A 17,420-nucleotide genomic window follows, 5' to 3' on the forward strand; every position below is an offset into this window, starting at 1 on the left:
AGGAACCCTATGCTGTGCATGACTATGGTGTTATCACAGACATCACCAGTGATGTCACTGATGGTGTCATTTGAAATATCATCAGTGATGTCATCAATTATGTCATTAACCATGTCATGATTGATGTAATATGCACTGCATTTGATTACTGGGAAGGTAACTGACAAACTGATGCTGCTTGGAAGCACATGTTTGACTCTGCATGTCAGAATGTTTTACTAAAAGAGAAGAGGGAGCTATTTGAGAACTCACAGGAAATGTGTCCTCATTTTAATTTTCAAGATCACTAACCTAATTTCTATGACAAAACACTGCCCCATTTTTGTTCACCTCTAAAGGGAATGCTTTAAGTTTTGTGTTATGTTATGTTACAGGGTTTTAGTAAGCGCTCGATTGCCCAACGGGTATCTTGGTGCTGGCTTAAAGGACCACAATGAGAGTTTACCCTTAAGAGAAAATTAGCAGGACTTGAAAATCCAGGTTTTTTCATTCTTTCCTGAAAGCCAACAGATTTGCCATTGATTTAATAGAAAAAGGGAGTTTGTTCCAAGCTTTGGAGGTACTCACAACAAAGCCTCTTTCGCCCCAGGAGGCACGCCTGTATCTGGGAACGGAGACCAGCTTTGCCAAGGCAGATCTTAAAGATCTGGAAGGTATGTACCATCTGAAGCTGTTTAAGACTTCGGGACCTTGATTGTGCAAGGCCTTGAAAACAATGCAGAGAGCTTTAAAAAGCACTCTCTGCCTCACTGGAAGCCAGTGTAGCTTCTTGATGGAATCTAATACAGAATGAAATCTAGGAATTTTCAATAGAGTCCGAGCCGCCGCATTCTGTAGTGTTTGCAATTTGTTTAACACCTGCTGGTGGGCGTTTAGGTACAGGTCATTTGCATAGTCAATTCTAAACATAACCATAGAAGTGACTACTGTGTTCTGTAGATGAATGGGAATAATATTGGAATTATTCTCAAAGTGTAAAAAGCAGCTGAAGTGACTGATTTGGCCTGATCTACAAAGGAAAGAGAATCGTTAATGATTACTCCCAAATTTTTGGTTTTCTTAACCGGCAGAGGGAGAGGGCCTAACTCTACTGGCCACCATTCCGGGGACCAGAAGGATGGCGAAGGACCGAAGACGAGCACCTCTGTCTTTCCTGAGTTTAGTTTCAGACAGTTCTTGGCCATCCACAAATTCACAGTTTACATACAATAACGAAATGTTGAGCCATCTACTACAGCTCACTACATAATGAGATGACAATCTGAGTGTCGCCAGCATAGGAGGTAGGGGTGAAACCTAAAGATCTAATGAGGTCTGCTAGAGGGGTGACACAGATGTTAAAAAGTGTGGGGCTAATTGCCGATCCCTGGGGTACACCACAGAGTACCGAGAATTCCTTAGACGAAAAGTCACCCAGACAAACTGACTGAACACGTACATTAAGGAACGAGTCCAGCAGCTTCCATGCCCCCTTTGTCACTCCTATCCTGCTCAACCTCTCCAACAGCAACAGCCCAGCCCATGATTTACCGTATCAAAGGCCGCTGATAGGTCAAGCAGGATCAGAGCCGCTCTGCCCCCTTTGTCAAGAAAGCTCCTGATTTCCTCTGTAGCTTTTAAGAGGGGAGATTCAGTGCTGTGCCCAGCCCTGAAACCAAATTGGATATCGGCCAATAAGTTGTTATCCTGGACATAGCTAACTAATTGCTCATTCATGATCCTTTCCATCAGCTTGGCGGGAAGTGGTAGGCAGGAAATCGGCCGATAGTTGTTCGGATCTGAAAGATCTCAAGAGGTTTTTTAATAAGTGGCAAAACAAGTGCCTAAAATGCTTTTAATTATTAAATGTAATGTAGTGTTGTATTTGTAATTGTAAAAAGTGTTGTACTGTCCCTTGTGGTTCTAAAAACGGTTGAAATGTTCATGGAAATAATAACGAACTGATTCCCCTTGAAATTATTTCTGTAAAAAAGATTAAAAAAATACAAAGAGAAAAATAAAACACTGATTTATTTTTTCAATTACGATCAGTGTCATGTGTGATTGTTAAGAGTGAAGTGTTGAATAATCATCAGTATTGGCAGTTGTTTTGTTGTATTGATTATAGATTGGTCCAGCCTTACTGATTAAGGGCCAGAACCCTTTATTGATTAGCACCGTAGTTACAAATGGAACACGTTTTTTCCCTTCATGTAAGACTACATTTTGCATTGACTATCAGAGACCATATGAACTTGACAATTTTGTAGAAAAAACAAAACAGTACTAGTTGAATTTGCACAAAGATATATATATATATATTCACTGAAAAAACCATAGGTTTCACACATGTTATAGTTAGCTGTACATTTCACTCATAAAAAACCAATGAAATTGCCCCATTATAGTTAGTGCAGGCAAATATAACTCACGCGACCGCAATCTTCTGCTGATGCTAATACTGTATTTAGACACTTATTTGCCCATGTCTTCTTCCATTAAATTTTAGCTATACATATATTACAAATATTTTTTTTTCATAAAGACACATATGTCATCAGCAGAAGATTGCGGTCGCGTGAGTTATAGTTGCCTGCACTAACTATAACGGGGCAATTTCATTGGTTTTTTACGAGTGAAATGTACAGCTAACTATAACATGTGTGAAACCTATGGTTTTTTCAGTGAATTTGCAAGGTTTTTTAAATGCTAATTCCTAACTATAACGTGTGTGAAACCTATGGTTTTTTCAGTGAATTTGTACGGTTTTTTAAATGCTAAGTTACTTTACGCCATTCGTGGCGTTGCGCGCCCAGTTAACGCAGTTCGTTCCGTGCGCGCACGGTGCGCTTCGTGCACCGTGCGCGCACAGTGAGCACGCGGTGCGCTTCGCGCACCGCGCGCCCACTTTACGCAGTTAGTGCCGTGCACGCACGGTGGTCACGCGGTGCCCACATTATGCGGGATTGGCCATGTACGCACGATGCGCTTCGCGCACCGTGCGCACATGGGGGACATATTATGCGCATCTTTTTGAAATGCATTCTTTGTTAATTTTATATCTGTAATGAGCCATGCACAAATGGTGGCCTTCGGGCACCATTTGCACACGGGGTGGGGAAAATGTGGATTTTTTTTTTTTATTTAAATTTTTACCGTACGCGTACGGTAAGCGTAATCGACGAATTACCGAAAAAAAAAATACTTTTTTTTTTTGGGCTTGTGGGTTGTTTGGGGACCCCTATATCAATGCTGGGTGGTTAGGATGTGACGAAACTGCCTCTTTAGCCATTTTTTGGCTTCGTTTTTGCTCCCCAACTCTGGGAGCGAGAGAGAAAATGGCGGCCGTCGCTTCCTGGTTTCGACCGATTCGAATGTTTACTAAGATCTAAGAGCCAATCAAAATCGCGCTCGCGCACGCCACCGTACGGTAAGCGCACCGTAAGCGCACCGTACGCTGGCTCAGATATATATATTGATTTAAAGGCTATTTTCTCAGAATCTACTGAACAGATTTACACTAAACCTACAAAAGGCACTTCCTTGACCTGAGGACTACCTCTCTGCCAAATTTCAAGTAATTCTGTTCAGCCGTTCGGGCTGTAGCTGTGTCTAAAGGTCCTATGGAAAAATGCATGGGAAAAACGCGTTTTGGGACCCCCCTTTTATCTCAGCCCCCGCTTGACGAATCCCCCCGAGACTTTCAGGTAGGAGCGGAGCGTAGCGCCCCACCTATTTTGAAAAATTCGCGAGGATTCGTCGACCGGCGCCAAAGTTATTTAAAATAGAATGTTGCGGATTTCCTATGGAAACGTGGTCCTAACTATAACTACCTACTGGCGACCGCCAGTAGATAATATATATATATATATATATATATATATATAGACATGGCTGCCACAACCTTAGAAATTCATGGAAAAAAACACAGGTTTCAGGGACGTTATAGTTAGTTGGACATTTCACTCGTACAAAACCAGAGAAATTTGGCCGTTCTAGTTAGTTCAGCTAACTATAATTCGCACCCCCACAATGCACTGCTGATGACGTCACATTACATCATTCATGACATGGTCAGTGACATCACTGATGACATCTCAAATGACATCACTGATGACATCATCCAGTGACTGTGCGTTTCTGTAAAGCTTAAATAGGATATATATATATATATATATATATATATATATATATATATATATATATATATATATATACACACATACATACACCAAGATGTATTGAAGAATGAGTGGATGTAGAAGTGTCTGGATGGAGGATTTAGTAGGTGCGTGACTGACTGTATAAGTGAGTCATTAAATGTGTCTTACTGAATGCATGGGTTAGTGACTAAACTGTGTGAATGTCTGTATCAGTCGTTCTATTGTTGTGTAAGCTGCTGCATGGGTTGGTGAGTAGCTATCGGAGTGTGTATGTGGGTTATTGATTGGTTGCCTGAGTATCTGTATGGGTGCCTGAGTGTCTGTGTGGGTGGTGGGTATGACTTTGTGCATAGATGTATAAGTGGGTGATTCACTCGGTGTATGGGTTCAAGAGTGTGTCTGTGAAGGGCCGTATGGGTGAGTGTGCGTATGGCTGTGTTCGTGAGTGAATGGACATCTCAGTGGTATATGTGTGAGTATCTACATATGTGAAAGGCAGTATATGTGAGTGTTGGAGTATATAAAAGACTATGTGAGAGAAAGTGATTGTGAGAGTGGCTGTATGGATGAGTGTGTGCTTGTGTCAGTGATTGTATAAGAGAGTAAGTATGTGTTAGTATCTGTATGAATAGGTGAGGTGGTGTGTGTATAACTGTATAGGTCAGTAAATGGGAGTGTGATTCTTTACATGACTGACTAGTTGTGTGAGTAACTATGGGTGAGTGGCAGTGTGTGAGTGTCTGTATAGGTGTATGAGTGCATATGACAGTGCTGTATTGATGAGTGACTGCATGTATGAGTGACTGTATGGGTGGATATGTGTGTGTAGACCTAGGAATCAGTGAGTGAGTATGTAGTAACTGGTGTTGGTGTGTCTATGGTTTCGAAAATGGTGGTCTGTATTTTAGAGTGGGTGTATCAAAGGTTATATTAGGGTGTGAGGAGGTGCATCAGATTATCACATGGATGAGGTCATCAGTGATGTCATCAGTGATGTCATTTGAGATGTCATCAGTGATGTCACTGACCAGGTCATGAATGATGTAACATGTGACATCATCAGCAGTGCATTGCGGAGGCGCGAGTCATAGTCAGCTGAACTAACTATAACGGGCGAATTGCTCTGGTTTTGTACAAGTGAAATGTCCAACTAACTATAACATCCCTGAAACCTGTGGTCTTTTCAGTGAATTTTTAAGGTTTTTCAAATGCTAATTTCTAACTATAAAGTGCCTGAAACCTATGCTTTTTAAAGTGAATTTAATAGGTTTTTTAAATGCCAATTTCTAAATATGCCTACAGAGGTAGAACATGTGAAGAAAGAGGAACAATGGCACAGAAAGAATGAAGAGAAATGCAAAGAGAGGCAACAGAAGTCCAGAAAGACGAAGAAAAGTGCTGGAAGAAGCAAGAGATGTGCAGAAAAACAGAGAAGCAGAAAGAGGCCTTATTGCAAAGTCATCCTGTGCCCCCAACTTTTTGCTGACGGGTACTGGTAGTAACTGACTCTGACTAACCAGGCCTAGAGCCAGTGCTATGCTAAAAGACACTTAGGATACAGTGAAAACACCTACATACACTAAGGAACACTATGCGTTGGTGAACCCCTGTGATTGGCATAACCTCCTCTGTAAGGCCCTAGTACATAATAGGACAGGGGGATTAAAACTACCTCTAAGTCAGAGGTGGAGAAAGATGCTTCTTTAAGTAGTAGTCACATTTGCAGAGTGGTGGAGAAAGGGTGCTGGGCCTCCGACCAGCGCTCAGGAATTTCGCTGCGTAAGACTTACAGGAGGTACCAGGAGGGCTTCTTGGCACCCAAACTCCCACAGGAGTAAATTGGACTTCATCCCCCATTCCGTAGTCTGCCACGAGGCACGTTTGCAGAGTGGTGGAGAAAGGGGTGCATGGCATCCGAAGACGTCTTAGCAATCCCACTGTGTGGGACTTACTGGAGGTAACAAGAGGGGTAGTTGGCCCCCAAGGACATCCTTGGGGGTCAACTACCCCTCCTATTACCTCCAGTGAGTCCCACACAGCAGCATTGGTAAGTACTCATAGAAGGCCACACCCCCTTTTCCCACCACTCTATAAACCCGCTCACTGGTGCACTCTTGGAGGGGGATTGAAGTCCCCTTCGCTGCTGGGCGTCCTTTAGGGGCCAACTAGCCTACCTCTTACCTCCAGTAAGCCCCATGCAGTGGGATTGCTGAGAGGTAGACAAAGGCCACACCCCCTTTCTCCACCACTCTGTAAACGCACCCCTTGGCGTGTTAGTTGGAGAATTAATTACCCTTGAATACTGAGGGTCCCTGGGGGCCAACTAGCCCACCAGGTACCTCCAGTAAGCACCACACAGCTGGATTGCAGAGAGGTGGTCCGAGGCCACCCCCCCCCTTTTTACACCACTCTGCAAACGCGCCTCTTGGTGCACTGCTACTCAGGGGATGAGGTCCACTTGTGTCCTGAGATCCTCAGAACACAAGTGGACCTCATAGCCCCACCAGTTTTACAGTTTTCCAGTCTTACAGTTTTCCAGCCATTTCATTTTTTTTAATGTGACTTCTGCCATTTTTCCAACTTGAACAGCTGAAAGTTAACACTTGGTCACCCTCTTCCCCTTCCTTGTTATTCTCGGACACATTTCATGCAGTTGTTAATTTGGTAAAAAAATAAGTGCTGGGGCTGTTGTCAGGAGGCAGCTTCTACCAGTCCATTACTTCTGTTCGCGCCGCCTAAAATAGAAGCCCTGAAACCCTACAAGCAGGGAGAGGATGTGGTGTAATGGCCAGAGCTGCGGACCTTGGAGCTGGGGAACCAGGTTCGAGTCTCGGTGTCAGGTCAACATCCGGTGAATCTCGGCGAAGAAATGAATCTCCTGTGCCTACAAAAAATGAATGTGTCCTTAACTGGTGCTCAATCACCAGTGTTGATGATTAAGTGCCAGTACTGAGCACCTGAAACCACTTGCTCAAATTAAGCACTGATTGCATGTGGATGTGCCTGCCCCTGCACTGTACCTGAGAGTGCTAATGCTACTTTGTTATGTTACAGGGCTCATTCCTGCCAGGACGAGTCAGCCGCATGTAAGATTGGTGAGGCTGAGACAGAGCCATGCCTCATACCAGGTGAGTTTGGCTTGAGTAGAGCTGGTGCATTCCAGGGTAAGTAGGCTGTGGAACAGTCAATTGCATGTTTGAATGGCTGGGCTGCTGCAGAGACAGTCACATGAGAGGACCATCAGACTGGAGAGTGTCAGTAGCATATTACACCAGTCAGTTGCTTGGCAGGATGGCAGGGCTGCCAACAGATCAGCCCACTCCTTCCTTTGGAGTGGAGTAAACCCAAGCCCGCCACAAGAACACAGTAGCAACTGATGGTGGGCCAAACGACCACTTGTCTTGCTGTCGGGCAACCAATTCGTCCCTGTCCCAACACTTTGGGGGTCCCCAGGTTGGGACCCAAAAGAAAAGAGCACCAGCCTCCCTGGTATATCCCTCCCTCTTCAGACACTCGTTTCTCATTCACACTAGAAGTTTCCAGTAAAGGCAGACTTTGGAAATAACCACCCACTCACCCGGCTATTTACACACTCACTTTGTTCACCCTGGCAAAGATGGCCTGCCCATGCCAGCCAGCCTCATGCCTCCACAGTAAGCCTATAGGCAGGGCAACCGGAATTATGCAATTGTGCGTCCATGGCATTTTTCGCATAGTTATAGATTTGACACATAATCCCTTATCTGCTTCATAATCTACACATTTTAGCAAAAAAAAAAGTTTCTAGCTCAAATGGTTCAAAAGTTACTAAAAACACAGTGACATGTGTTGCCGCATAGTAGAAGGCTCTTTGGAAAGCTTAACTGGCCAGATTTCTGTTCCTTATTGCTTTATATGGGTGTTAAACTGGTAGTAATAACCAATGCCCAGACAGTGTTCACAAGTGTAAAAAATGTTTTAAAAAATTAAGTAATAGTGTAATAAAACGTGCCTTATGCCACATAATTTTGTTTATCTTGCCACATAATTTACTAAACACTACAGCATAATTTGAATAATTCTAGTGGCCCTGCTTATAGGTATCCCACCACTAAATCGGCTATTTAAAGGACCAGGAGGTAATGAACACACACCCTCTTAATGTCTCCTGTCACATCGTCACAGTAGTCACCAGACCACACACTCTGTAAAGGGGCAGGTGGCAAAATGGGGGTTCTGCACCCCCAGCACACCCACTGTGAGGCCCGTAATACTACGGGGAGAGCAGAAGGCAGGGCACGAGTTGGGAGTACACGTGGGTACACGGCGTCCACCCACTAATTTCACAGGGCGGACCTCGTCCGCCCTGCCAAGAAGTTAGGCCCCACAGAAATATGCTAAACTTGTCCCAGTGTAATTTTCAGACACTGGGACACGTTCAGCAGCGCCTGCACATTGCCTGCTATCATTCTGAGCAGCAACGTGCAGGCGGTGAGGGGGCTTTTTTTCACCTCCCGCTGGGCCGAAGTTAAGGGACCATCATGCTTTTTACTTTGTTGTATACAAGTGCATGCACTGTAAGAATGTCAGATGGGTTGGTCTGTCTCAGTATTTACACAAATAACAATATAAATAGCACTTGTTTTTATAGCGCTACTCAGCCCAATGCATAGTGTTAGAGCGCTTTACACAACATACACATTATACATTCCAAATAAATCATGAAAGTGTGTAAATCAATGTACAAGATGTGTTACATGGGACAGTTGGGGTCACAAGGTGTAGGAGACAAATGGCCTTCATAGCTCACTGGGGTCTACTAGAAGGATCACAATTTATGAACTACAAGTAACAAAAGAATATCTGTTCAAAGCAGTAATCCACTTACCAAGCTACATAAAATAAAAATCTGTGATTTGCATGTTACATGATGTGTTTTGCAGGAGACAACTTTTTAAAAAAAACCTATCTTATTGCATTTTCAGTTGGCATGTGTGTTGTGATGTCATGAATAGCAAACCCAAAGAGGGTAGCAACACAACAGAGGTTCAACAATCCCCAAACACCCTGTCTCCCCCCCCCCCCCAAGAACAGTGGGTGATCATATTTTGCAAGAGACAAAATTAATCTTCTTACTAATTTGATTCAAATCTAGGTCTACACAAAACACAGATCTCTCCAACAAATGCGTTAACCTCCAAAGTTATCTCACCATTATTATTATTCCCTGAGATTTACTGGGCATCTCTGCAGCAGATGCTTTAACCCCATAACATATTTTAAAATGCAGACTTTGCGACCAATTAAACAGAACAGATCTACTACTATGCTTTCCTTGTTGCCAATTTCTTTGTGGCCGGGTTTAAAATAAATATATTAGTTGAGGACAAGATTTTGCATCAGGATTGCGCCACTTTTTTGGCACAACCCCGACTCTCATTTGTTAAATATCAAAATGCCCTTAAATGTACTCATGATACACCTGATAAACATATGTGTGAGGTCTGAATATCTGATGTCACTTCTTGTGATCCCACTTCCAGTGAGGTCACTTCCTGTGATGCCACATGGAATGTCATGTGTCGTGATGTCATGCGCGGTGATTTCCGACGTAACCTTTATGACATACAAAGAGATATAGGAAACTCAAGGTATTCCCACATGAGAACCACAAAACGGTATGTCATGACCTGAATCACATTCAATTAAGTTAATATATCCAAAAGGTAATCTGTTTCAGTCACTTATTAGGTTTTTTAATCATGGTCTCATTTATGCAGGCATCAGAAAGTCCTACCATCTTAAAACCATGCCCTGATGAAGACCTTCGCCTAAAAGAGTTTTTTTGGTCCCTACAATAGAAGGTTGAAACGCGTTGGCTTATGACAATGAGAGGTTCATACCTACCTAACTTGGAGACACTCCTGCATATTCTGCATATTTGAGCATACTAGTTGATGCTCTTGAATTAGAGTTTATCAATAAGATATTGACCTCTTCAGGACCCAAGTTAAGCAATAATTGAGGACCAAATAATATAATGTCGCAATGACACGTTTAAAATGTAGGACTGTCTACTGTTGTCAATACGAAACGTGCATTGGCACTGTCTTACCCTGGTGGATAGCCTATTTGTCTTTTGTTTAATCAATTATGTTATGTTTGTAATGTAACAAGTGTACATGTGTTTTTTGTATTTATGTGCAAAAATCTGTTTTGTTTCACATTAGAAAGGGGTATATGTCTGTAAATATTATGTAATGGCAACCTCTTCTCTGCATTTTACGAAATATTGAACAATTCCATAAATAAATGGTAGCCCAGGGTCAATTTAGGTAACCACTGAGGCTTAAAGAACAACTGATTGATTGTGTTAGAGGTTTATTTTTGTGTACATAGATGTTGATTCCATCCTCTATCTAGCCTGAACTGAATCACTCCCTTTGTGTTTAAACGCGTCATGCGCGGTGATGGCACGCGTCATGTCACTTGCATATAGCCTAACTTGGTCAGTCCCCCCACTTCATTTGATAGGACTTGTGCCCTGGCAGAAGGAGTAGTAGCTCTGTGGGAGGGACACACACAAGGAGGGGAGAGGGGTAGGGCACGAGAGGTCGAACTAGAAGTAAAGGTGAGAGGGGACGAGGTGGCGGTGTGGACTTGAGAGAGAAGGGACTGAGGTTGTTTTGGCATTCCCGTCGCCCCACACACATTCACCCTCTTGCAGCCGGCATAGTAACTAGTGGAGCTATTATACAAGGGCTTGAACGTTAACAGGACTAGAAGCTGTGACCCGCAGACTTCACTCATATCTCATATAATGTACACTATTTCCTTGACAGATTAGACTGCAGTTAGGTGAGCATTTGATTACATACATGCACACACACATTAACAGTCACTACAGACACAGATACACACGTGCACCGTCAGTCTAAAAACTAATAGCATTCTACCCTCTAGTGGGGGAATGCAAAACAACACCCCGTGGTCATCGTTGCAACTTGCTTCCAACCCCCTGAATCTCACATTTTCTTTGAGGTTTGAGAGAGCGGCTCATTTTAATCCAAAGTAAGCATGCGCGGTCACTCAGCTTCTCAAATTTAGCCACCTGAAACCAGACTGAATCCCTCAACCGTGTCCCTCACCAAAGAAGTGAAAGCGCTACTGACCAATGCCTTTCTGAACTAGAATTTCACGAACCTTTGACTTACGTGTTGATATATCCTATTCTCACGCCCCCCCCCCCTCCCCCCTATATATGGTCTCTTCAGCCTTGCCAGCCACAGTCCGTGCAGGCAACAGCGGTCGGGCGGTAGAGCCGGGTAAGGGGGCATTTCCAGGGACGATGCAGAAGGAAAAATAAATAAATAATTTCCCCTCGGCATCGTCCCTCGAAATCCCCCCCTTACCCGGCCCCACCGCCCCACTGCTGTTACCCGCAGGGACCGCAGCTGCGCCTTGCCCCGGTTGCAACTTCACCCAGCTTGGTGTTGCGGCATCCTGCACTGTTCAGGATTGTATGGTTGTATCCCCCGCCCATGTTTTTATTTTCTATGCATGTTCTTATGTATAGTCGTTCAGCTTTGCTCTGGATGGGTCCTCCTCCGCCAGCTATTCCTCGTGACTCCCTGTATCTCTAATTAACATGTTGTTATATTGCCCTATTTGTTCCTTCTCACTTGTAAAGCGGTCTGATACCCTCTTGGGTCATGTTTGCGCTATATAAGACTCTATAAATAAATAAATACCTACCGATCAATCATTTTTGGGTCAATAAAAATGATGGACTGTGATGCAGCTCGAGCGATGATCATTGACTTAGACTTTTGCAGACATTCGAACCATCCCATTTTGTGTTTCAGTTAATAAAGGCAAAACCCTCTATGCAAATTGCTAGAGCCACTGACCAAGCAATGTCAAGAGATACTAGATTAGAGAGTCTGCTGAAAGTGGCCCTCATTTGGAGGGCACAGCAAAATGTACCTTCAATTCCTATTAAAAAGGCCCTTGGTCTTCAAGTGCCCTCCCAATTATCCCATTAGTTCATTACACCCTGGATAACCTCTCCAAAGCAAGAGGCCCCCTTGGTGCAGCTACACCAGGCTTCTCCAACGAGAAAGTTTGTGAACTACTAGTAGCTCTCCAGCTACCTGAAAGTAGCTCTCCTGCGAGCAGCCCAGTGAACCAAATTCGAAGCTTTCGCTTGCTTGAAATACAATATGTATGCCAACTTTGAAAAGCAGAACAGAGAACGCGCCTTGTTTAAGAATTGAATGGGGTATATGAGAATCCATTTGCATGCAGAAACCCAAAGGGAACTAGTTACATCAAATAACGCAGGGTCTCCCGTTTTTACACGACGACGGGATAAAAGATGTACAGGTTCAATGGGCCCATATGGAATGAAGGGGTCTAAATACAATTCCAGAATAAACCGTAGCGTGATTACAGTTTTTACTCGACATCGGATTAGGTTCGTGAAAAATCTCAAACGGGTGAAACAATTACAAATAATGAACGCCAGTGAACAGCTCAGGGTAGAGATACTTGTGATGGAAACAGCATTGAGACCATATGTTCCGTCTTGTGACATAAATGAGCAAGGTCGCAGTGGACGCACAAGCAATAGAAGTTACCCAATTGCGATTTGAGGAAGGAGATTAGATAGCGCCCTTGAATAACAATTAAATACGTAAAAATTTCTATAACAAGATGACCCTTTCTTCCTCTTATCTTCTCTAGTGTGTGACTACAAGATGACACCATAACACACGAGACCCGCATGGTGCTTAATAGCACCATACAGTAGGTGAGAGTAGCAATTTGTAAGCGTTAACAGGCACCCATATTTGCATGACACAAGATCGAGATCATCACTATGGGTGTAGGCTCCATTTGGATCACGAGTGAATGCACCATTGAGCATGCCCTTTGAGAGATTGATATACACGATTGAGAGAACGCAAAGAGTTGTGTGACATTGGTTGAAATAAGAGCGAGCACAATGACTTACACCATTTGTTTTTAACCTCACGTAGCATACTCACGGAAATTATGAATGGAAAATAAAATAATTATTGAGGTAGGAGCACTGGTGGTGTTTTGCAACTCACAGCATATTTATTGCCCAAAAAATCACCCCGACTTGGTACATATTAAATATTACAATGTGAACAACACACATTCATCACATTGTGATCAGATCCTTAAACACTGACTAAGTTGTTTGTATATCCATGTTTACGTTTGTCTTTTAGAAAAACTACTGGATGAATAAGAAATTTAGGTGAGTGCAATAGGCCTCATTTGTGTTGTGCATGAAATAATTGCTTAACATAAGGCAGGGACATTCAAGAGTAGACATCCTAGCCCTGAAGAAGGCCCCAGACCCGGTAGGGCTATTTTCGAGGGCCGAAACATGTTGACATCATAGAGAGGATACATTTGAAAAAATTACATTAAAAAAACCCTATTGATTTCACGTTTTTATCACATACCACAGGTACCCTAGGAATACAATACAGATTTTGGGTATACCTGGAGGTATTTTTAATATATCACCGATCTGGTTCCCTGCTTAACCAGTTGTTATCTTATATAAGAACTCCTTGAACATCTTTGGTTGAGTCCGCCCAGGTAGTACCATCTTACCTGGGTGTGGGAAGACACCTATGATGAAGCATGTCACTATTAGTAAGTGAGGCGTCTTCTCCAATATCTTTGGATATCCCACCATATTAAGTGGTTATAGAACACACCAGTCATTCAAGGATCACCTGGTAAGAAACTGATCTTGGAAAAGTGTATACCATTTGGGGAAAACAGTAAACAACAGTGCCTTTAGTGATAGTACAGTGTTTGGGAGATTGCAACTGTGCTGCTTCTCTCACTCTCTCCTGTGATAAAGAACTTTGAAAAGCAAGTGTATGAGATGAAAATATGTGTATTCTCAGAACTCATAAGCTGAAGTTTGGAGAACAAAAGCTGAATTTCCAATCTAGATTTAAAACCGATATTTGAGTGCCCCAAAAAACCAAATAGTGTCGGGGAGAATCTTCGCTAATATTATCAACTTTAAACTGCCTGCACTGCAGCTCTGGCTGCTATTTACTACCCATGTAGGGTCGTTCAACATTGACACAGTATTTTGTACCTTGCAACTGGCCACCATGCCTAATGCACTGCGATTACTGCTGGTAATCTCGCATATGGTTGCCGCAAAGGTAATCTTGTCTAATGTGTTCACTATTACATCTCTAATATTAGTGGCTTAGGAGGATTTTCATTGAACATGAGAAGCTCTTATTGGAGAAAAGGTTGGAGACCCCCGATCTACCCTCTAAAAACCGTTACTAAAGAAGCAAATAAAACAAAATTAAAAGTGGAAAGTTCAATGAGGACCAAAATTTTAGTGTCAGAGGGGAGGCTGTTCATTTAAGCTTTGAAAAGTTGTGACACGCAATTGGTAGCCCGGTGTAAGGCCAAAATAAACCTATACTGGAGTAAAGAAATAGCCAGGAAGCACTCTATTAACAGGAACTAAAGTTATGAATATGGGGAGGCAACTGGGCACTGTCTAGCACAAAGGGTGCGATCAAGGGAGGCGGCACCAAGAATTGGATTGGTAGCAGATGCTAAGGCGAATATGGCAGATACAGATGTAGGGATTTTAAAGGTGTTCCATGATTATTACGAAGCACTTTACACTGGGGAGTGCTTTGATGCACAGGTCGGGGAAACCCTGCTACAGAGTCTTAACTGCAAAAAAGTGGATTCACTAGATGCAGAAAGACTAGAGGAACCCATTACTATGGAAGAGTTGGAAGGAGTTATTAATAGTTTAGCTTCCGGCAAAGCAGCAGGGCCTGACAAGCTCCCGTTGGAAATTTATAAAACTTTCTTCCGAGAGCTTAAAGCCGATATGCTTACCACTTTTCTCCAGGCACAAGCAGGAGCTGCCCCTTTGACCTGGGATGAGGCTAGCATAATAGTTTTTAAAAAGAAAGATAAGCTTGCCGAACAGCCGGGTTTGCATCGACCTATATCATTATTTAACTCAGATGGCATAAATGTATGCTAAAATCCTCGCGACCCGGTTGGCTGACGGGATATCCCAGTTGGTGTCAACTTGACAACATGGGTTTATATATAAGAGGGGTATGACTAGTCATATCAATAGAGTGGTAACCCTGTTGGAAATAGCTAACATTATGGGGGGTAAATTCAGCTTGATTCTATTAGATGCTAAAAAGGCGTTCGACCGGGTCGTGTGGGTATTTTTATGGGCTGTATTACGACAGGTAGGCTTTAAACAAAACTTCATTTCAGCTACTCAAGTTTTATACAGATGCCCAACAGCTAAAATCTGTAGAATGGGTCTTGAATCAGACTCAGTATATATAACACGGGGGACAAGGCAGGGGTTCCCCTGCTCTCCCTTGTTGTTTTCATTATACATTAACCCCTTTTAACGATGTTGGAGCAAAATGCAGGGATAGAGCCGGTAATTTGGAAACAAGAGCAATACCAAGTGTTTGCATATGCAGACGATGTGGCAGTGGTTACTCCAAACCCTATGGGGGCTATATCCAAGATAGAGCAATTAGCGCTGGAGTTTGAAGCCACCTCAGGATACAAACTTAGTGTCGAAGACCCAAATATTGTGCGTACATCAAGATGGCTTTAATGATCAACGGGTCCTGAGTGAGGTATCATACCTATGGGTTATTATAAGAACATGTTTAAAATCACTGGTGGAGGTCAATTGGGGCAATATTTTAATCTCGGTACGGAAACAGCTAGACCGGTGCGAATGTTTGCATTTTTCCACTTGTTGGATGGTGCAACGTTCTTAAAATGTTAATTTTACCCAAAGTTTTGTATTTTTTTAGATCTGTTCCACTAGAAATCTCTCGTCTCCAACTGGCAGCATTGCAGTCAATATGTGCTAGGTTCTTATGGGCGTAAGGGAACCCTCGAAGAGCTATGCCATACATGATTCTACCTTGGGAGAAAGGTGGATGGGCAGTGCATGATTTTACTTTATATTATCCGGTCTGGATGTTGCAATGTATGAATATTCTATCAACGGGAGCAGAACTGCTTAGCATTGCCGAAGCTCCCTCTATATATCAAATGCTGTTGGGTAGCGATGCTAAAAATCTGCTGTTCATAACCCTGGAGCCTAGATATTATTTTAAAAAAACAGGTTTAAGGTTTTAAATGCTGCCTATAAGGTGTGGAAAGCGGTACGAAAGTGTTACAGATTTGAGAGGGTCTCCCAATATACCCCATTTTCGGCCACAACACTCCTGCCCCCTATATTTTGGGATAGGACCATAGACAGATTGCGGATAAGAGGTATTCAACGCATTGGGGATTTATATACGAATGGGGGTTTGATGTCCTTTGAGATGCTAGTCGGGAAATATCATCTTCCCAGATCCGAATTTTTTAAATATCTACAAATCCGTGATTACCTATGCAAAAGCCAATGGAAGGTTGAAATAAACCCTGTAGTTGAAGCTGTAAGAAAAAGTGTACGCATTGACGCGCTATATAATTTATTATTAGAGACTTAGGGGGGGGATTTAGACAGACAACACTAAGAGGGACAACAGACTTGGGTGTCAAGGTATGCGGGTGGAAAACTCTATCGAATTAGCAGGGAGGCTACTGATGTCTGCTAATCTTCGTGCACAACACTATAAGACCGTATTTAACCTTTACTATACCCCAGCCAGGTTGTTTAAGTGGGGTGGAATAAATGACGGCAAGTGTTTTCGTTGTGGCACTGATGATGCGGATATTGTGCACATTTTTTTTATGTGGACACTTAAGTAATTTTTGGGTGCACTTAGAATTTTTTTTAGCAGAACTGCTGTGGGTCCAATAAAACTAGCTTCAGCTCACGTGTTATTGAGGGAAGTGGAGAGCGATGGATCTGACCAGCTGGCTTATAGATGTCGATATCTGATCTTCATGGCTACAGCCATAGCTAGGCTATGTATTGCCTCAATGTGGCTTCATAAAGATGCCCCAATATTCTAACTATGGCGGGCCAGATTCTTTACCATCTTTAATTTAGAACGTAGTTTATATGCACTAAAAGGGGCTCGAAAGAGGAAACTAGGTAGGGAAATCTGGGGGCCGGTGCTCTCCTATATGGATGAGTGATGTGTTGTCTGGCAATTTTAAGCAATCACACTTTATTGTACTGTGATATACTTTGCACGTTGCACTTGAAAGTTTTAGTAATATTGTACGTACTGTAATAGATGAACTTGCTAACCACTA

The sequence above is a fragment of the Triturus cristatus genome, chromosome 4_2, assembly GCF_964204655.1.
Source record: "Triturus cristatus chromosome 4_2, aTriCri1.1, whole genome shotgun sequence".
Classification (NCBI taxonomy): domain Eukaryota; kingdom Metazoa; phylum Chordata; class Amphibia; order Caudata; family Salamandridae; genus Triturus; species Triturus cristatus.